Source organism: Aethalodelphis obliquidens, unplaced genomic scaffold (assembly GCF_003676395.1).
Source record: "Aethalodelphis obliquidens isolate GAN/ISIS:26980383/991018 unplaced genomic scaffold, ASM367639v1 scaffold39, whole genome shotgun sequence".
Taxonomy (NCBI): Eukaryota; Metazoa; Chordata; class Mammalia; order Artiodactyla; family Delphinidae; genus Aethalodelphis; species Aethalodelphis obliquidens.
Window position 1 is genome coordinate 11880447 of NW_020837983.1, and position 22329 is coordinate 11902775.

General features: G+C 41.0%; 1 protein-coding gene across 1 annotated transcript in view; it reads right to left on the reverse strand.

The window, feature by feature from the left end:
• Positions 1–19879, reverse strand: part of NCALD (neurocalcin delta) — a 294261-nt gene extending 274382 nt beyond the window's left edge. Inside the window, exon 1 of the mRNA XM_027131541.1 lies at positions 19821–19879. The gene's annotated coding sequence lies outside the window, so the exon portion shown is untranslated. The remainder of the gene's footprint in view (positions 1–19820) is intronic.
• Positions 19880–22329: the final 2450 nt, after the last annotated feature.

Here is a 22329-nt window from a genome sequence, read left to right on the forward strand (position 1 = left end):
GAGGCAGTCCCCTTGAAAATCCCTCAGGAATGTGTCTCTCTGGGGCCTTGCCATGCTGCTTGTCAAAAATTTCAGCACAGCTAGTTTGGGTTCTTGTGCTGGAGTGAATCTTTGGTTGAGCACCAGCTGAACTAGCTGGCTTCATTTATCGGCCATGTTGGATGAAAAGCACACTATTAAAGCTCTATGCGGCAAGATGCTCATACCATGTAAGTCATGTGAGAGGCAATGCCATCTGAGCAAAGAGTGTGGGCGGTGACGCCCTGATGGAAGGGCAGATAGAAGTGCTGGTGATATTCAAATGTTCAGTGGGCTTGTTCTTCCTCTTCCCGCTTCCTCCTTCCCTCCCTCGACCCTAATCACAAAGAGCTCAGTTATGATAAGGAAAGTGTGTCACCTTTTCCCAAAGTCAAGCGAATTCATGCATTTCCATTATTAAGCTAAAATATATGTATTAACTATAAAGGCTGAAAATGTAAACTCCTTCAACAAATATTACAATATATTAAAATAGGTAAGGACAATGAATGCAGGTTGATAAAGAACATCAATCTATCATGGAGATCTTCCCTCCATTTTGTGATTGACAGGAAAGACTCTATACTATAATAATACAAATGGCCAACATCCCAACCGTGCCACTTACCAGCTGGCTGAATTTGGGCAAGGTAACTAACAGCTGTGTCTAAGTTGTAAGCAGGATTAATAATGGATTGTTGTCTAAATGTCCATCGACAGATGAATGGATAAAGAAGATGTGGCACATATATACAATGGAATATTACTCAGCCATAAAAAGAAACGAAATTGAGTTATTTATAGTGGGGTGGATGGACCTAGAGTCTGTCATACAGAGTGAAGTAAGGCAGAAAGAGAAAAATAAATACTGTATATTAACGCATATATATGGAATCTAAAAAAAAATGGTTCTGATGAACCTAGGGGCAGGACAGGAATAAAGACGCAGATATAGAGAATGGACTGGAGGACATGGGGGCGGGGGGTGGGGAAGGGTAAGCTGGGATGAAGTGAGAGAGTGGCATGGACATATATACACTACCAAATGTAAAATAGATAGCTAGTGAGAAGCAGCCACATAGCACAGGGAGATCAGCTCGGTGCTTTGTGACCAGCTAGAGGGGTGAGATAGGGAGGGTGGGAGGGAGACGCAAGAGGGAGGCGATATGGGGATATATGTATATGTGCAGCTGATTCACTTTGTTATAAAGCAGAAACTAACATACCATTGTAAAGCAATTATACTCCAATAAAGATGTAAAAAAAAAGGATTGTTGTGAGGATTAAAGAGTTAAAACACATGAAGCACTCAGAGCAGTTCCTGGCACAAGGCCACTGCACCGCACACCTTCTGGGCGACATTCCCAGGGTTGTCTATGAGGAAGGTGCCCCTGGGAGCTGTGTGGTACACAGCTCAGGCCCAGGCCTGGCACAGAACAAGTGCTATTTGCTGTTCTTCTCATTTACTGGGTCTTTACTATGTACTAAGTAATGTGCCAAGCAATTTTCAAAGATTTTCTTGCTTAATCTTCAGAATAACCCTATGAGGTAGGTACTCTTATTATTCCCATTTTAGAAATGAAGAAACTGAGGTGCAGAAAGTTTAAGTAACTTACCCAGTATAAACCAAGACATCAGGACTCAGACCCTGGGTGCCTAACTACAGCTCAGGCTCTCTGTACACACCACCTGGCCAGGCAAGGAAGGGACCAGGTCATTCTTAGAGTAAATCGACTAGTTTATGCAATTAATCCACAAGCATACTCTATAGGGAAAAAAAGGCTACATGACTCCCTCATCTCCAGAACGTGCAGTCCAGGGATCATTAGCTGCTGCCACCACCTTTCCCCTGATGCTGTGAAATGGGGAGCCATATCCAGAATTAATGAAGAGCATCACTTGTCCAGAGTCAACAAAGATCTTTCTGTGCCCACAGCTCCTAACAAGGGCACATGTAATTAGTTAAATAAGCAAACCAGTAGGTTGATAATAGAAAAGTCAACACAAATGTATCTGCTAATCGGCTGATAGGCCCATGTCCCAGCAAATCTGAGGCAATTTCACTGCCCAGGAAAGATGAGAATTTCAGGCCTTAGCTTTTTGGACTCCCTCTTGCTGTCCAAGAAGTAACACTGGGTGAGGATACTATTTTAAGCCAGTAAATTCCAGTGATGCATGCAAAGAGAAGCGGGGCTGACACAGAGTGGGGGAGGCGTGGATGAAGCTCCAGCAAGTCCTGTCCTCCTCGTCCCACTACAGTCCTTCCCGCTCCTGACTACCAGTTCTCCATGCCATTTGGCTGCCTGCTGCATTGGGGACAATCTTCACTTTCACAGCTGAAAGGACAGACTTCTTGAGGACGCATGACAGAATGAACGGGCTCTGCAATCAGTCCAACTGAGTCGAAATCTTGGCTCTACCACCTCCCACTGTGTGACTTGCCAAAACCCCCAAGAGACTTCTTAGCCTCGGTTTCCTCATCTATACATCTGGGACACAAACAGTATCTATCTAATGGGATTGATGTAAAGATTAGATGCATGTCAGCTTCCAGAACTCCATAAATAAAAGTTGCTATTCAACACTGTATTGATTGAAAGTGGTGACACATTTTTTTCCTTTAATTTACAAGGACATAGACATTCAAATGTTCATTATGCTCTCCAGAGCAATCACCTTAAGAATATCTCCAGGCAGCATTTTTTCCCTGAAGCTTCCTTTGCTTAACATGTTTCTGGAACTTCTCCTTTGGAATGGCCTCCAGCAGGAATATCTGTGGTGATGACAAACCTCTTTTCTTTGGGGATGCGTTATGACCAGAATGATCATTCAGAGGCAAGCACAGTGTCAAGAAGAGGAGCATCCTTCCAGTCAAAAGTGAGGGGCAACTGTGAAGCTCCAATCTGGTCCCAATACATATGTCCAGTTCTATCGGCTGCCACTGCTCCCATCCTACACACTAGAGTTCTCAAGCCTCACCTCCTGCTGCTCTCCAGACTCGGTGCCCGCTATTCCTCCTGAATGGAATGGTACAGTCTTTCTCCCTGATCCCTCTGGAAATATCCTACTTATCCACCATGCCCCAGCCCACATTCAACCCTTCTGTGACGTTTCTCCTCTGCCAATGAGGCAGAACAGCACAGAGGGTAAGAACACAGACATGAGGGTCCAATGACACGGCTCAAGAGAAGCAGCAGCCCAGCTGGTGATGTGCATGGACCATGGAGCCAGGCTGCCTGGGTCTGAATCCTGCCCCTACAATGTGGCCATGAGCTCTGTGATCTTAGATGAGTTACATCACTTCCCCATATCTCAGTTTCCTCAACAGTGAGATGATAGAATAAAGCACAGTAGCTACCTCAAAGGTCTGTTTTGGAGATTATATAAAGCACCTAGAACAGTACCCTACAGATATTTAATAAAGCCCTAGATCTGCTGTCTCCTAGCTGGGTGACTTTTGGTGGGTTATTTAACCTCTTTGCGTCTCAATTTCTTGACTTTAAAATGAGGGTAAAAAAAATAGCATCAACTCTGTATGACTGTTGAGGATTAAATAAAATAATACATATATTATTTTAGTACATAATGTATGTAGAGCCTTGTATATGATATCAACAAAACAGTAGTTTTTTTTTTAAACAGTTGTTTCTTCTGAACTCCATAACACCTTATTTGTATCTCTACTATGGCACATATCAAATATAATAACCTAGACTGGAAACTCCTGGAGGACAGGAACTGTGTCATTATTCTTCTGATAAAGGGAAAACCTGTTCAGCTGGCAACTAGGCTGTTAGGGGGGAAACTGAAAATTGAAACAAAAACCATAACTTGCAAAACTGTATTATAATGCACAAAATAGAAAAATTGTACCAAACCATGACATGCAAGACAAACTAAGTTCAGACTCAACACCAGCTCGTTCAGATGCATGGTATTCTAAGCAAGACCACAGACAAACTAACCTAACAGTAACTCCACACTGTTATGTGCCCCAAAGATAAGACCACAGACAGTTTCAGCAACTTCCTACATTACAAATTCTGGCCGATCTTTGCCAAAGCCATCCTCTGACTAACTCCAGTCCTGAAAACTCTATAGATGTTCTTCCCTAACTTCCACCTGCTGAAATGCCCTACAATTCTCCACGATGTGTGCTCTCCCTTACTGCAGCCAGCTAATAAACCTAAGCTTGTTTGGCGATGGTGTGTCCTGGGAGTCTTGTCTGGTGGGCTTTAACACACGTTGGTGTGCCAAGGCCTTGGAGCAGCACCTGGGACTAAGCAGGCATTTAATAAATTGCATCTTGAACAAAAGAATGGGGTAATGAGACTCTTTTGCTTTTGTAACCTATGAGTTCTGAAGATAATTCTTAATAGAGAGTTTCAAAAATATTAAGAACTACATCAAGCAGCCTTGAGGAGACTATGTATATAATTTTCCAAGCTATATACCTTAAAGAGCAATCTCAACTGACAAATATATAATCGGGAACACTGATTAAAAACCAGTCTTGGACTTGCCTAACAGTGCAGTGGTTAAGACTCCGAGCTTCCAATGCAGGGGGCACAGGTTCGAACCCTGGTCGGGGAACTAAGATCCCACATGCTGCACGGCGTGGTCAAAAAATAAAAATTAAAAAAAAAAGTTTAAAGAAAACAGTCTTGTTGCTGTGCACTTATACACATCAAGTATAATTCATGCTCTACTGGAAATGATAAACTAATTGAGGACACACGAAGTAAAGAAGGAAGTGGACATGGTCTGTGTTCCCACAGCACCTAGCAGAGGGTCTTGCTCACAGCGGTTGCTCACAGAAACATATTTATTGGTTACTGACAGGGATTTTACTCTGTCAGTAATAACTGGCTGAGAGCTTTTGAGTGGAGGCAGATCCTGATAAATACAAGAGTCTAAGAAACTCATGTAGCAAAAGCAAAGAAATTCTGTGAGCAGGCAGGCTTGTGGGAGGGTATCTCAATAACCAGACCATCAGGAAGGTCCTTGCCTATGGGGGTCACAGTGGGAAAGGAAATAAGTCTGTCTTGCAGAGCTAGAAGGGATGACCGTGATGACTAAGCGAACGTGAGGGAGTGTGGAGGGCAGCGGAGGTAAAGATGCATCGATGTTGAGCACCACAGCGATTTGGAAAATGATCCTGATGCCGACGGGAACAGCTGCCAAGGACAGAGATGATCTTTTCCTCAGTGCTAATGCCTATTATCATGGGGTTTGGGTTCTTAGGTTAAAGCAAAGGTACAGCATTGCATTAACCACTACCTACTGCTCTAACACCGTCAAGAGGTCAGATCAATAAGGGTGAAAGGCTCTCTGTATCCATGTAGAGTCACTAACTATAAGCACCTCATTGATCCTAGCTACTCAAAACCATGACATTCCTTCATAAGGCATGATACACAGATTTTTTTTTTCTCTAACTTTGCTCAAAATCGCAATAAAACTAATTTAAGCTATGAGAGTCAATGACTTGAAATTTAAGCCAACTGACCACTAGAATGAATAGCTTATGATCCTTTTTTTTTTTTTTTACTTTTTTACTTTAACATTTTTGTGATTTAAAGAGAGCAGCCAATATGACTGAAGACAAAGTCAGACCAGACATTTTTCCAAGCTAGGGAAAAAGGAAATACGGTCAAGACGAATAACAGTGAAAACTAACTAAATGACATAAATACATAAATAATACCTTTAAAGAGCATGTTTTTATTTTATTTTTTCCAGAGTCTTTTATGTGAAGGTAGCTTTGCCCAAGAATCCATCACAAATATGGAAAGGAAAAGTGGGGTTAATTAAATAGGAAGAAAACATCACAGCAAATAGGAGACTGACAGCCTCCACTGCATCATATTTAAGATTTGATATGAAGTATTTCAGAGAGACAGTCCACCAGGAAAAGCAAGATCAAATATGAATTTCTTTTCCCAAGAATGCAATCTTCTGGGCACTGTCGATTCATCACTCACTAAAAACCCGCAGCTGAAGAAAACATTTTCGGATCCCTTCGCTGAAATTGCTGCAACCAATCTATTTTCAGCTCTATTTCTCTAAGACTCACAGCAGAAGTTCTTAAATGATCCTGGGGCCAGGTTTTGTTAAAGTTGCCAGAAGCATTTAAGATGGTTTTGTTGCTTTGCTTTCATTTTCAAATAATCTGCAACTGAAGGTACTGGGCTAGAGTGAATGCTTTCCCAGAAGCAGGCCTCTCTACCTCTTGGTCATCTGGGTCTGTTTTCATTAAATAATCATGCACCGAAAAATCAATGAACAACTGGAAATGATTATTTAGTAATTACATTTAGCTCCAACAGACACAACTCATTAGGACAAGAAGAGCACACACGTTACAATGGCCATTTTTAACTCTGAAAATGCCAGTTGGGGCAACCAACAATGCAAGCTATGCCAGTCCTCCTCCTCCTCAGGGCTCAGGAGGTCAAATTCAGGCTCCGCATCATGTTAAAGGCAATACCTTTCTCGCGACACAGTGAGGCCGAGGAAACGAGAAATCAGGGTCTGGGCACTAAAACACTTCAGAACAGGCTAAGGGAGTAGCAAGTTTTTAAAACAATAAAACTGGCTCTATAGAAAACGGATTTGCTCATTAATTGAATGCACCTACTTTGAATTTCCTCTAAACGTAATGTCACGAGTAATCATTTCAGGGGCTCAAATAGCAACAAACCATTTTGCTCGCTATTCCCCATCCCTGCTACAACACCCACAACCCTACTCCACCTCTCCTGCCCCCATGTCACCTATACTGTTGGCTTCCTGTTGGGTTTGACTAATGGGGGCACCAGGAAAAGACGGGAGGGCTGGGAGGAGAGCAACGGGGTTTTGTTTCCCCTACTCTCTCCCTGTTTCACCTCAGTGTCTGACCACAGTTATGGCCCTTCACCGCTACGGCTCCTGTCGAGTGGCCCTTCCGCCATGGTTACAACCCTCCCTGGACTCCACTATTTGTCCCTCTTGTCCCTTTGGCCTGGGGATAGCAACGGCTTCCCGCTGCCACTAGTTCCTGGGGGCTAGACCACCCCTTGTTTGTTCTCATAACCCTGCCCACGGGTTTGCAATAATCCCTTCCTCCACTAAACTCTCTTCATTCAAACCCTCCGAGGTAAATTCTGTTTCCTGCCAAGATCCCAATGCAACCACTTTGCAAAATAAATATAGCAGTGCTTGTTTCCTCACTGAAGACGGTGAGCAAACACAGAAAAACCAGTATCTATGAAAAAAACGTGCATGAGCAAAACAAACCTCCACCAACCTGTTTTGGCAAACTTGATGTATTTAATGTCAAAAACAGCAAAATACAGCTAATATTCCTCCTTGCTAACTTCTACTCCTGTTTTTGAAATGAAGGGGGGAAAAATCTCACCCACTCACTCCCACCATCAAAAAAGCCTCCACAGCATAAACCCCAGGAAAGCCTAATTCTAAAGACCAGTGATTCTCCATTAAGTCCCATGGATGCTGAGGACAGATGAGCTTTCCTCCCACTCTTATCCTTTTGCAACTACAAAAAGAAAAGGAACATTTTCTGAGTCTTTTTCTTTGGTGTCCAGAATTTAATTCACTATACTGCAGAATGGGTGATGATATTGCCTTTCAAAAACTAGAATCAAGTAACAAAATAGGGAAAAAATAAATAAAAGCACTGTTTCATCCAAATTGTAGAAGGTGGTATATGACACTCTTAAAATCTGTTATCAATTCTAAAATTATATCTCAGACAGCCGTTCTTTTTCTTCAGTCTAGGTAAATACCTAGACTTTATTTAGCTGGAGGCTACAATTCTTTTACTATCATTAACCCACCAGAAGAATGTTTGTTGAATTTGCAACAAGTTGATCAATTGTACAGTTTTCGAGTCTAAATGTAATGTTTTCGTTGGATCCTCTTTTTTTTTTAATTAAGGTACGGGCCCCTCCTAACATTGTAGCTATGAATTAATAAGCAGAGCACATGTTTTAACCCAGGCACAATTAACTAATCAGACTATCTCTCCTGCATTTTTCTTTGACACAGGGCTGGTTATTCTCACCTCAACCCCTCTCTCAATGCATTCTCCAGATCCATTCTCCACCCTCTCTTCTTCCTCTGTGCCCAGCAACTGTATTGTCCATTCCCTGCCCTCTGGCTTCTTGTTAAGTGTCGCCAATGGGGGGCACCCACAGGAGCACAAAGACCCATGTCCTCTGAACACTGGAGTCTTAGTTTGTGGCAGTGGCTGGTTCTCCAACTACACATCCCTGACTACTGCTGTACCTGGTGGCTGGTCCCAAAGAGGGGAAAGCTTTTCATTGCTGAAAGCTCCTGGTTGCCTTAATATCCTTTATTTGTTTCTCTCACCCTGCCTACATCTCCATAAACAGCACTTTTGCTAAATTCTCTCCAGGCTCTTCCAGAGTGTGCTTTCTGTTTCCGGATCTGTCCTGGACTGACAGAAGCAGGACTTGGGATGCAAAACACAAGGTACCCCTCAGGCAAGGGGAGGTCTCCCAGGCACTGGTTTCTGAGCACTTGTCCAGTGTGCCCAGAGTCTGTCCCTGGCTTTGGAAGAGCAATGGCGATTGAGTTCTAGTGTCTGAGAACCACCTGGGAGCTTATTAAAAATGCAGATTCGAGGAAAGACTAAGAAACTATCACAGATTGGAAGAGACTAAGGAGACATGATGACTACATGCAATGTGATGTCCTGCACGGAACAAAAAAAAGGACATTAGTGCAAAAACTGGTGAAATTTGCATAAAGACTGTAGCTTAATTAGTATTAGCGCATTGATATTAGTTGGTTAATTTTGACAAATATATTCTGCTTATGTAAGGCGTTAACATTAGGGGAAGCCAGGTGAAGGAAATATAGGAGCTTTCTGTACTATTTTGCAACTTTTCTAGAAATATATTCCAAAATAAAGTGTTTATTTTTTAAAAAAGCAGACTCCCAGACCCTGCTCCAGACCTCTTGAATCAGAATTTCAGGAGTGGATATTTAAGCAGGTGGCTTGAGAACTAAACTTTGAAAATCACTGTCCCTAAAGGACTTGGAAACTATTATCTCAGGTTGAGATAAGGATGGAAACAATTGTTTACGAATGCCAGATTGCAGCATAATTACTTGACTATTTAAGGAAAAGAACTAATCAAAGCTTTGTCAAAGTTCACCTTCTATTCCAGTTACTTAGAATGATTCATCCCCCGACCAGTCTCCGTATTTAGTTTCCTGCATAAAAACACTTGAAAAGGTACAGGTAATTATAGAACCAAAGAAAGAAACTGACAGTAAAGCCCTTCCACTTCCTCCTCCCTCTGAGATCAAGGGGTTTTTTTGCAGTACGCGTCCTTTTTATTTCCCCCAACTTTGAGTTTCCAAAAGAGCAGGGCCAACCAAACCGACTGCTGGATAGTGATTTTCCTCATCTTTTCCATCATGGGTTATCCTGTTTCCCTAAGCTTTAAGCTCCCCGAAGGCAGGAGCTCTATTTTCAGTTTCTTCTGTGTTTTTCTACAGCTCAGTTGAATGTTCTTCATCTACTACTTTGATGGATTGACAACCTGCACTTCCCCACTATGCTCATATCTTTGCCTACTTATTTTATTTTATTTTATTTTTTTTGCCTACTTATTTTAGATATAATTCTTATTATGCCATTGGAACATGTAAGAAGGGGATGGGTAGAGGTGAAAATGTTGGCATTATTATTGCTTGTTCACCAACAAAAATGTTCACTGAGAATCTACTATGTGCCAGGCACTGCTCTAGGCACTGGGGATCTAACAGTGAATAAAATAATCTCCACTTTAGGGAGCTTAACGTCAGACCAGGGAGACAGACGATTAAGCAGATAATTGCCAAACAAGTTATAGGTTCTCCCTTACCATCCTCACACTTAGCTCATCATGACAGGGCAACCTGAAGAGGAATTAGGAATAGGACAGGTAGGTTCTAGTTCCTGGTCTACCTCTGGTAAGAATGATTTTAAGGGAGGCATAAGCTCTCATTCAAAAAAATGGGAATTAAAAAAAAATCTGTCTTTCTGTCTTCCAGCGGTTGTTAAAAATCTCAAATAACAATGGATGTGAAAGTGCTCTGAACACTGCAAAGTGTTATACAAAATGTCAAGCAATAGAAGGTAATGACTTAAACTGTCCCTGCCCACTAACTCTAAACCAAAAAATTAGTGGTTCAGTGGTCTTCCCATTAAGCAGAAATTTCAGACAATAAGCATTTATAAAAGGCAATCCTTTCAAAGATCGAAACTCTGTTGCTTTGGAGTTAGCAATTAAGGAGAATTAGATTAATACCAAAGAACTGGGCCAGAGGAGAGAAGTCACCTGTGAAGAAAGCAGGCCTGTCCTTTTATTCACAGCAGACCCATCTGGCTTCACTCTCCTTGAATAAACAGGGCTCAGTTACTGCAACTCTTGTCTGAAATTGAAAGGGATTTCTTAGCCAGAGCCATTCAACATTTCTAGTTTATTCAAAGAGAAGCTTCCAGATCAGAGATGAAAGAAAAGCTTCTCCAAGTCTGTGCTAGAGCACATAAACCTGTGAGCAGTCTTCAAAAATGTCTTATAAAAAATGATGCTTGGAGAGAAATTTTGAAAATCAGATTTGCTGTTTCAGATAAATACAGTTTCTATTCTCAGCTTCTAAGGTAGAAAATGTTCTATCAGAGCAGTTTACCATCTTCCTCTCGTCTGGAGAAGTCGATGAGCTTCTAAGGGCTCTCTCTGGATGCCATGGTAACAGCATGATTCTGGTCAAGTCTGTTGTGTCTGGCGTACAGCTTAAGGAACTTCCAAATGCTACCTAAGAAAATATGCATGACAGCCCTGCTGGCATGCTTGAACTGGACACACGATCCATTCTCTTCAGGGGCACATACACCTGTAAGCCTCAACGGTGTCCCAGCACCGGGCCAGCACTAGGGTAACTCAGTGAATGGAAGACACTTGCAAAGAACTCGCAGTAGGTGCGGTCCCCAGGGAGCCACAAGAATAAACAAATATATATATAGGAATGATATCATCAAGTTTTAGCTTTTATTCCAAAATGTAAATTTTATTCTCTAGCTTTTGCTGTGATTTCAAGTGTGGAAGACTTTCACGAAGATTACTTCAGCTAAATACAGACATGAGAAAAAGTTGACTGTTGAGCATGGGAACAGCAACGGGATCAGAAAGAAGTTTAAGTTGTTCATTTGGGTCTTCAAATGCACTTAGCCTGCAAAATCATGAGGGGACAAAGGAGAACTATTGGCCTATGGAAAGCAACAGCATTTTTGGCTTTCTGGGTAAGGCAGCATCACATCCAGCATGTGGGACTCTCTGAAGTCTCCTCAGACGGTCTCCCTAAAGATGATACTTTCCGTTTACCTGGAAGTACTGAGCAAGTGTCAGATGATGGAGACTTCCTCTTCACTGTGGTTAGTATACATGTGTGTGTTTATACCACTGTCAGATTATATCAGAAGTCACTCTGGAGCTCACCATTTACATGAACCAATGACCACCTCAATCATTTCTATATATGTGAAAGAAATTTGATCTATGACTCCAAAGAAAGCCCATGAGTGAGCTGAATTTCTTCAGGAAATATTTAGGAAGCACATGCTATAAGCAACATGCTGAACCAGGAGCTGAAGGAGAAACAAAAGAAACATCATACTTGGCCCTTTTTTACCCTTTGGTGGAAGAGGAAGATAGACCCAGAGGAAACAGTCAGGTAGCAGTTTGTTCTCTTTCTCTTGTCTCTTAGCCACTCTCCATTTCCTTATTGACCTAATGGAGTTCTCCTGGCCTTGGCCTCCACCCACCACGTCCATTAACCATTTTCTCCATCTTCATGATACCCCCATCTGACCCCGCACACACATCTTGGCCTCCCTTCCTCTGTGCCCAATATGAGATGATTACAGTGTCTCCCTAGACCCCTCAATATCTCTGTTCTCTCCTCTTCCCAACACTGGATAATCCTGTATTCTATGTTCTCCGCTCTAACACTGAACACTCTTGGAGAAAAACCATGTAACCATGAAGATGCCTTCAATGAAACCATGAAGAAAGGACCACTGGAGAATGTTGATTCCCTGATTAGAATGTAAGTTCCTTGCAGGAGGGACTGTGTCTCACGCTGCTTTGTTAATAAGTCCAAGGGCACATCAGCAGGCTCAATAAATCCTTGTTGCAATAAGTTAATACCAAAAACAAAAAATTAGAAAAGAAGGGTCCATACTCATACTTGGACAAGTAGCTTTTTTAAACTTTCACACATGGTTTATATGCAAATAAACACAGTTATTTATTCAATGCTTTATTAATGCTTTAAAATAAAGCATTCAATAAAAGAGCCTTAAAAAACAGCTGGTAAAAGTTCTGTGGATTTCAGAGTTGTAAATCTGATCAAACTTCTTTTATAATTTAGAATTTTTATAACTTAAGATGGTTCTTCCTGGCAATGAAAGCAATGTAGTGAGATCTCACTACACTGAATGGCAAACCACCTCTAAAACTTCACCAAATAGAGGCCATCCTCAGGTCATATCTGTCTTTCTCCCAGGAAGAAATGAAAGGGTCTCTCCATGTTGGCCAGAAAGGCAAATATCAAAGGAATCCTGAAACATCACGTTTCAAAGAGAAGAAAGTCAGCATCCTCTGAGGGAATGGCTGCTGTGAGGTGTAAGATTTCAGTGGGACATTGCTTCCTGAACAGGGGCCCCAGTGCACCCCTGGGTCTCTGAGACCACACTGGGAATGCAGAATTCTCCTCCCTCATACCAGGGGCAACGCTGTCTCAGAGCTGGGTAGGGACTTCTGTTCTGCCAAGCCAACTGCACCACAGGCCACAATCCTCATACCGGATTGGCAGGAACAAACCCAAATGTCACCTGATTATCCTACAAATGGAATAATGTCTGATAAGAGGCTGATTGGACAGCACACAATGTCATTTCCTCTAATTAAGGAACTCTTGAGAAAAACCAAAATAGCCACAAAGCACCGTCAGCAAAGCAATCAGCAGCAACAATCAGCTGTCAACTCGGTCCTGAGCTGAGCCTTGTGTAGTGAGCTGGGGGGTTGTTATGGGTTTCCAATCAGCGTGACCGCAGGAGTCAAGGGTGACCAGGTGAGAAGAGGGGCTGGAGCCTGCTGCACACCAAGGAAGTCTGCAGCAAAACCCTCGGGTTGGGGGACGGCGTGGGGGGGGCGGAGGCAGCAGCTTGTTGGTTGGTTTCTGTGCAGCAATGAAGTGGGGGGATGCTATAAAGAATCCTGCAGCAAGCTTCCAAAGCAGCTGGAAGTCTACTGGCTGCAGCCCATGTTATTTATTTGCACTGAATCATTCTTCTTCTCAACCTGAAACTATTCTACAAATCTTTAAAATCTATAAGTAGTTCATCTCCATCTCCTTTATGAGGGTTTCACAACGTCAACACATGTGAATTCTCCCTTTGCTCAACTCTCATTAAGAGGTTACCTTCTATATTACAAAGTCATTAACTGTAGGAGTTGGGAAAAATATAACACAACTGTCACAATATGTCATAATATATAATAAGACATTGTGTGTGTGTGTGTGACCCACCCGTGTACGTAACAATTATTAGGAGGAGCATTATTCTCGCCTTCCCAGCATCCCTGCTTGGGCACATAAAATAAAACTGTGTGTCTTCTTAAAAGAAGGTGACTATTGGAAGGTGACCTCTACCCTTCACTACATCCCTTCACTCCTCCTCAAGGAAGTGACTCCTTGAATTGCTCAGACTGAGTGAGGGAAAGTTCATGGAGGTCTGGATACCCTCCTTTCTATTTCTGGCCTCAGCAGCATGTATTTTTCTTTTCCATGAAAGAAGACTTCAGCAATAAACGTAATAGGATGCCTGATTCTAGCTGATTCTGTCCATAATTTAAGCTCATTCTCCAATCCAGGATCACTGGGAATACAGCTGATATTGAATAAAGCTCCCTGTCTGTCTGATATCTGCATTTAGTTCTCCATCCACAGCAAACCCAGCCCTGATTTCTTTTGCACCAACAATACGCCCAACTCAAAGATACATTTCCCAGCCTCCCTTGCAGCTAACGGTGACCACTAAGATTAAAGCATAATTCACTGGTCCCAGGAAACCAGGACAGCTCTTAACCTGGGCTGACTCAGCTAAGAGGCCCCTCTGTGTCCACCTGCTTGGAATACTTCCATGATGGTCCCAGGTTGAACAAGCTATGTTAAAACAATTTAATGATATTGCCAGAACTCTCTGACTTGATGTCTCTCACTGAGACATGGGGGCAGGGGGTGGGGGGAGGCTTCAAAATACCTGGATACAAAAGCAAAGGTAAAGACAAAAGGAAAGCAGATGCTATAATCCAGCAATCATGGCCAGCATTTTTTTATGAAATCCAAGGAAAGAGGACAACTTAAGAACTGGGATAAATGTAAAATTAACCTTTACTGAAAGTTGAGAAAAAAACAGAGAAAACTAGAATTCTGGCAGCACAGTTGCATCATTGCATCACAAGATACTCGAAGTTGGGAAGATTCAAAAGCTGAGGGTCTCTCAGCAAGAACCTTGTCTCTAAAGGTTCTTGGGATGGGTACTTGCTAGAACCCTTTAGGCCAGGCTTTGAAGCATCACTGTAGGAACCTGTTGCTTGAGCTGAACCCAAGGTGGAGAGGAAGAAAGAACTGCCCCTAGGAGGCAGGCTTCAAAGGTCTAAGAAATCCCTTTATAAGAGGAAGCAACAGAAAAATCCCTGCTACAAGAAAGAGTCAAGATTTTTGGGTGCTAGGAACACAAAGCTCAAAGAAGAATTTGAAACTAAGAAGCTTTAACTATGCATATCAATGATAATTGTTCAATTAAATTCAATAATTTAACTAGAAAAAAACATTTAAATGCCTTAGTTTAAATATGTGTGCACTACAACCCAGTTTATTCTTAAAGTAGGGTTACCTTCACAATATTTTGAGTTTGAAGGATTTTAATCTCATTATTAAAAGCACAGTTAGCAAAAAAAAAAAAAAGAAAACAGTGATTGGGTAAAATAGGGGTCCCCAACCCCCAGGCCGCGGACCAGTACCAGTCCATGGCCTGTTAGGAACCAGGCCGCACAGCAGGAGGTGAGCAGCGGGCCAGTGGGCAAAGCTTCATCTGCCGCTCCCCATCGCTCCCCACTGCTCACATTACCACCTGAACCTCCCCCCACCCCACCCCACCCCCATCCGTGGAAAAATCATCTTCCTCGAAACCGGTCCCTGGTGCCAAAAATGTTGGGGACCACTGCGGTAAAGCACTACTTCTCAAAGTGCACAAGAATCCCTCAGGGATCTTGTCAAAATGCAGACTCTGATTCATCAGGTCTGAGCATGGGACCTGCGATTCTGCACTTCTGACAAGCTCTCAGGTGATACTGATGCTGCTGGTCCTGCCCTGATGGAAGAACAAGGGACTCTCAGGCCCAGAATCCTGCACTGACACAAAGAAGAGGTCTGCTACCACTGAGGGAGGGGCAGGGAACTCTCTCCCACCCAAGCCACCTACAGATACAAGGCAGAAGTGGAATGCCACGAAGAGGAACAGGAACATGGACAAAGCTGCAGTCCCAAGGCCTGCCCAAGATTGGAGCTGGACCAGAAGAACTGGGAACCCCCTAACATAGCCACAGCTTTGCACTGAGCAATGAGCAAAAGCCATTCACAGCTAGGAGAGGAGCATCAACATGGAGAGCGATCCCCTCAGTGGAAAGCTGAGGATGGAGTCTGGACGGTGAGAAAAACCCTCTGGCACACCAGGCCACACACTAAGCATGAGGTAACTTCAGTCCACCACTGGAAAACTCTGCAGTCTGCTTGGCTGAAGAGAACCATAGCAACCAGGAGGCCAACCCCACCCAAACTCCCTACTAACTACTAATCTTATTAACTGCTAACAAGGGACCAAACCATTCTTACATTAGCAGCCTTGCAAAAGAAGTGTGCCCATTTCTGGGTGGCAATATTATCAACTTTATTACCTACTGCTCTTCTACCAACAACATCCAACATGCAATCAAAATTATGAGACATTCAAAAAACCAAGGAAAAACAACCTATTGTCAAGATAAAGCCACCAACAGAACTAGACAGAGAGATGACCCGGATATTGGAATGATCAGAGACTTTAAAATGGCTATGATTAATATGTAAAAGGCTCACATGGAAAAGAAGGATACAATCCAGGAAAAGATGGAGAATTTCAGCAGAGACATGGAAACTACAGAAAAGAAACAAGAATTCTAGAAATAAAATGCAATATCAGATGTGAAGAATTCTTTGATTGGCTGATGAGACAGGACACAGTGAAAGAAAAGAAGCAACGAACTTAGCATTTCTATAGAAATTACCCAAAGAGAAATGGTAATTTTAAAAAGTGTCCAAGTGGACTTCTCTGGTGATCCAGTGGTTAAGAATCTGCCTGCCAATGCAGGGGATACAGTTTCGATCCCTGGTCTGGGGAGATGCCACATGTGCCACAACTTCTGAGCCCATGGTCTAGAGCCCGCAAGCCGCAACTACTGAGCCCACTCGCTGCAACTACTGAAGCCCACGCACTCTGGGGCCCATGTGCTGCAACTACTGAAGCCCACATGCCTAGAGCCCATGCTCCACAACGAGAAGCCACCACAGTGAGAAGCCCATGCACTGCAACAAAGAATAGCCCCTGCAATGAAGCAATGAAGACTCAGCGCAGCCACACAAAAAAAAAAAAAAAGAAAGAAAGAAAGAAAAAGAAAAAAAAAGTGTCCAAGAGCTGTAGAACGATATTAAACAGTCTAACATGCATGTAATTAGAGTACCAGGAGGAGGAGGAGAGAGAAAGGTGTGCAGGTATTTAAAAGGGGGAAAGGACAGCTTTTTCAACATATGGTGCTGGAAAATGTGGACACTCATGTAAAAAATTGAACCATGACCCTTACCTCACACCAGATACAAAAACTACCTCGAAATGTGTCATATAACTAAATGCAAAACTTTTACGTTTTAACTATATTAAACTATAGTTTAACTATAGTTTTAACTATAAAATTTCTAGAAAAAAATTAAGAACATCTCTGTATATTTGCTTTTAGCAAGGATTCCTTAGGACACAAAACTGCTATCCAACAAAGAAAAAATTGATAAATTGAACTTCATGAAAATTAAAAATTTCTGCCCTTTGAATGATGCTTTTAAGAGTATGAAAAACAAGCCACAGCCTGGGAAAAGGTATTTGCAAAGCACACATTTGATAAAGGGTTTGTATCCGGAATAGATTCTATTATAGCTCAATAATATAAAGATAGATAACTTAATTCTTAAAATGGGTGACTGATTTCAACAGACACTCCACTAAAGAAGATATGCAGATGGCAAAGAAGCACATAAAAAGATGTTCAACATAATTAATCATTAGGGAAATGAGAATTAAAGTTACAACAAGATAATACTACAAACCAACTCAAAATTACTAAAATTATGGAGACTGATTATACCAAGTGGTGGAGAGACTGTGGGGCAATAAAATTTTATGTATTGCCGAATGGAATGCAAAATGGCACAGTCACTTTGGGAACAGCTGGAGGGATTTTTTTTGTATAATGTTAAATGTATACAATCCAGTATACTATATAGTATATGACCCAATAAACCTACTCCTAGTAATTTACCCAAGAGAAATGAAAACATACATCCATACAAAGACCTATTAATGAGCAATTATAATAGCTTTATTCATAAGAGCCAAAAACTGTAAATAACCCAAATGTTCATCAATCGGTTAATGGATAAACAAATTGTGGTACATCCACACAATGGAATTCTACTCAGCAATAAAAAAGAACAAATGACTGGTACTAGCAATGACATGGATGAATTTTTGACAGTCTTTGAGATTTTTTTTAAAGAAATCTAAAACAAAAGGCTACATACTGTATGACCCCATTTATATATTCTGAAAAAAGAAAAAAATCTAGGGACAGAAATCAGATCAGTGATTGTTACTACAAAGGAGCATTCTTTCAGGTGTTAGGTACATTCTGCATCCTGATTGTGGTGGCGGTTTCAGGATGGTACACTTTGGTGAAGCTTATCAAACCATAAATTTCGAGAGCATGAATTTTACTGTGTGTTCATTATACCTCAGTAAGCCTGACCAAAATAAATAAATAGGTAAATAGTGCTATGACAAAAGGATGGCTTCTGGTCAAGTGCGTATCCACATGGAAAAAATTAATCTTGACCCTCTACCTCACATCATATACAATAAAACCAATTCCAGACGGATCGTGGCTCAAAATGTAAAAGAAAAATAATATAGCTTTCAGAAGAAAACATAAAAGTTCTTTGTGATCTTAGAATAAGGCCAAGATTTCTTAAATAGGTACAATAGTACCAACCACAAAGAAAAAAAAAATGGATAATTTACACTATTTTAAAGAAATTTCTGATCATAAAAAGAGTAAAAAGGTAAACCACAGGAAAAAAAAAAAGTAGATATTTACAACATATATATCCTACCAAGGCCTCAAATCCAGAATACATATTATTAAAATGTCTACAATTCAATAAGGCAACACAATTTTTTTTCAGAAGACCTGAATAAGCACTTCACTTTTTTTTGGGGGGGGGACTTGAAAGGGCTTCTCACAAAACAAGATATTCAAACGGTCAATCAACATATGAAAAAGTATCCAACTTCATTAGTCTACAGGGAAATACAAATCAAAACTACACTATGATACTACTTCACACTTAGCAGTAGAGACTAAATGAAAAATCAAACAAACAACAAAACAGAAAATACCTTGTATTGGAAAGGATACAGAGAAATCAGAACTCTCACACACTCCTGGTTAGCATGTAAATTTTTAAATTAATAGAATCATTCTGAAAAACTGATAGTATCTTCTCAAGCTGAACACACACCTACCCCATAATCCAGAAATTCCCTTGCTGCAATACATATCCAACAGAAATGTGTATACATAACCAAAAACAAAATGTGCCAAAACTGACTCAAGAAGAAATCAGAAAACCTAAATAAATCAGAAATTAAATCAGCAGGTAAAAATTCTTCCCTCAAAGAAAACAACAGGTCTCAACTGTTTTACTCTCATATTCCCCCATACATTCAAGTAGCAAGCAATTCCAATATTTTGAAAAACATTCCTGGCAAGGAAAACACCAGAAAAAAAAAAATTTTATCCAATCTCAGGATAAAACTAAATCTTAGCTAAATATAGAAAGGATAATGCATCATGACCAAGTTGATTTTGTCTCAGAAATGCAAGGTAATTTAATGTTAGAATATCAATTAATATAAATTACCATGATTAGATGAAGAATAAAAATCATTTCATCAGCTCAGTAAATTAGAAAAGCATTCAATAAAATTCAACACCCAGGACAACTAACTTGCTTTTAGCAAACTAGGAATAGAAAAGAAACTTCTTAATCTGATATAGACTATTATTAAAGTTCCTCCATCAAATGATGTACCATAACTGATTTAACACAATTTGCCTACTGTTGGATACTTAGATTCTCTCCTCGTTTCGTTTTATTTGGCAAGTATAATTTATGCTGTGATGAACGTCTTTGTGCATGTTGATCAAGTTGCCTAACCTCTCTGTGTCTCAATAAAATACACCTAACTTATAGGGCTGTTGTAAGGATTAAATAAGATGTTGGATTTGAGTCTTAGGAAAGTCTTGGGAGAAAAGCATGGTTTATAAATCTGAGGAAATTTGTTCTGCACTTACCTGGCGGAAGATCTCTCAAAGCACACTGCAGGCTCAAGCCAGAAGTCGTCACTCTGTCAAAAATAAAGTTATTATCTTCAGGTTATCAGGAATTAAGGATGTAATATCTGAGGAAGGCAGTCAGTGATGGGGGCTATTGCTTGCTGCAGGATTCCCTTGCATCATTTGATATCTTCTACCCCTCCCAGCTACCATGTCTCAAATCAAGTGAAGGTGACTACAGCCATGCTCCCTTCATCTGCCCTTGATCTACAGCACCCCATTTTTGCACAGCAGCCAGAGTGAAATTCTAAAATCTGAGCATGACATACCACATCCCTCCTGAAACCCCTTCCACAGCTTCCTCTTACCCACAGGATAAAGGCCAAGCTCCTTGGCACGACTTATAAGGCCCTTCATGATCTGATGCCTACCTACTTCTCTAGCCTTGTCTCTCATCCCCGTAGCACTGTCTGGGCTCCTACTACACTGGACTTGCTTCAGCCCCTCACTCCTTGGCACATCCCAGCTTTCACACACACCATCCCCTCTGCCAGGACTGCCCTCCTCTTCCCCTGGCTAACTCCTACTCGTCCTTCCATTCTCCACTTAAGTGTCACTTCCTCACTCAGGCCATCTGCTCCCCTTGACCATCTTAAGCTCCTCTATTTACACTTCAAATAAGCCTGCAAGTCTTCTTCTGTAATATCGTACATGCAACTACTTATTCAATATATCTTGTCTTCCCTGTGCACCCAGAGATCATATCTGCTTTGTTCACAGCTGTATCCTCATGCCTATCCCAGCACTGGTCTCACAGCAGACACTTAATAAACATTTATTGAGCAAAAGAATTACTAAACTTATTCCTCAGGTCTTAGCTTTCCAACTCATCTTTTGATTCATACTGATAATTTAATTGACTTCCTACTTCATTACCATACTTCATTGATTAAGATTCACTGGTTGTAAGAGACAATGCTATTTTACATAATAATAGGAAAGAAAAAATGGTTGCAAATTAAACTGTGATACAATACTAAGATTTAGAATTTTTATCTTGTACTTATTGAAAAAGCTCTATTAGATTTACTTAGGCATGGGTTTTATTATATTCATGAAAATGTAAAAATATTAGTGAAACAAATTGGTTAGTTGCTCCAATTTGATTTAGATATCACATTCAAAACCCACTCTTTTTTTTTACATCTTTATTGGAGTATAATTGCTTTACAATGGTGTGTTAGTTTCTGCTTTATAACAAAGTGAATCAGTTATACATATACATATGTTCCCATATCTCTTCCCTCTTGCGTCTCCCTCCCTCCCACCCTCCCTATCCCACCCCTCCAGGCAGTCACAAAGCACCGAGCTGATCTCCCTGTGCTATGCGGCTGCTTCCCACTAGCTATCTACTTTACGTTTAGTAGTGTATATATGTCCAGGCCTCTCTCTCGCTTTGTCCCAGCTTACCCTTCCCCCTCCCCGTGTCCTCAAGTCCACTCTCTAGTAGGTCTGTGTCTTTATTCCTGTCTTGCCCCTAGGTTCTTCATGACTTTTTTTATTTTTCTTAGATTCTATATATATGTGTTAGCATATGGTATTTATTTTTCTCTTTCTGACTTACTTCACTCTGTATGACAGACTCTAAGTCCATCCACCTCACTACAAATATCTCCATTTCATTTCTTTTTATGGCTGAGTAATATTCCATTGTATATATGTGCCACATCTTCTTTATCCATTCATCCAATGATGGACACTTAGGTTGCTTCCATGTCCTGGCTATTGTAAATAGAACTGCAATGAACATTTGGTACATGATTCTTTTTGAATTATGGTTTTCTCAGGTATATGCCCAGTAGTGGGATTGCTGGTTCGTATGGTAGTTCTATTTTTAGTTTTTTAAGGAACCTCCATACTGTTCTCCATATTGGCTGTATCAATTTACATTCCCACCAACAGTGCAAGAGTGTTCCCTTTTCTCCACACTTAAAAGCTTTTGCACAGCAAAGGAAACCATAAACAAGACTAAAAGACAACCTTCAGAGTGGGAGAAAATATTTGCAAATGAAGCAACTGACAAAGGATTAATCTCCAAAATTTACAAGCAGCTCATGCAGCTCAGTAGCAAAAAAACAAACAACCCAATCCTAAAATGGGCAGAAGACCTAAATAGACATTTCTCCAAAGAAGACATACAGATTGCCAACAACACATGAAAGGATGCTCAACATCACTAATCATTAGAGAAATGCAGATCAAAACTACAATGAGATATCATCTCACACCAGTCAGAATGGCCATCATCAAAAAATCTAAAACCCACTCTTCTGAATCACTTTTGCCACAGGGTCCAATGACTGTGTTTTTCCACACAATATTGTCCTCTATACCACCAAGAGATTTAGTGATGCAGCATTTCTTAAAGGAGTGCTCAAGTATTGCATCTGGGATTTTCTTCTAAGCTTCTAATGCTTTTCCACAGTGTTGATGCTGGCAAGAAAATCTTGCTAACAGATGTCAGCAG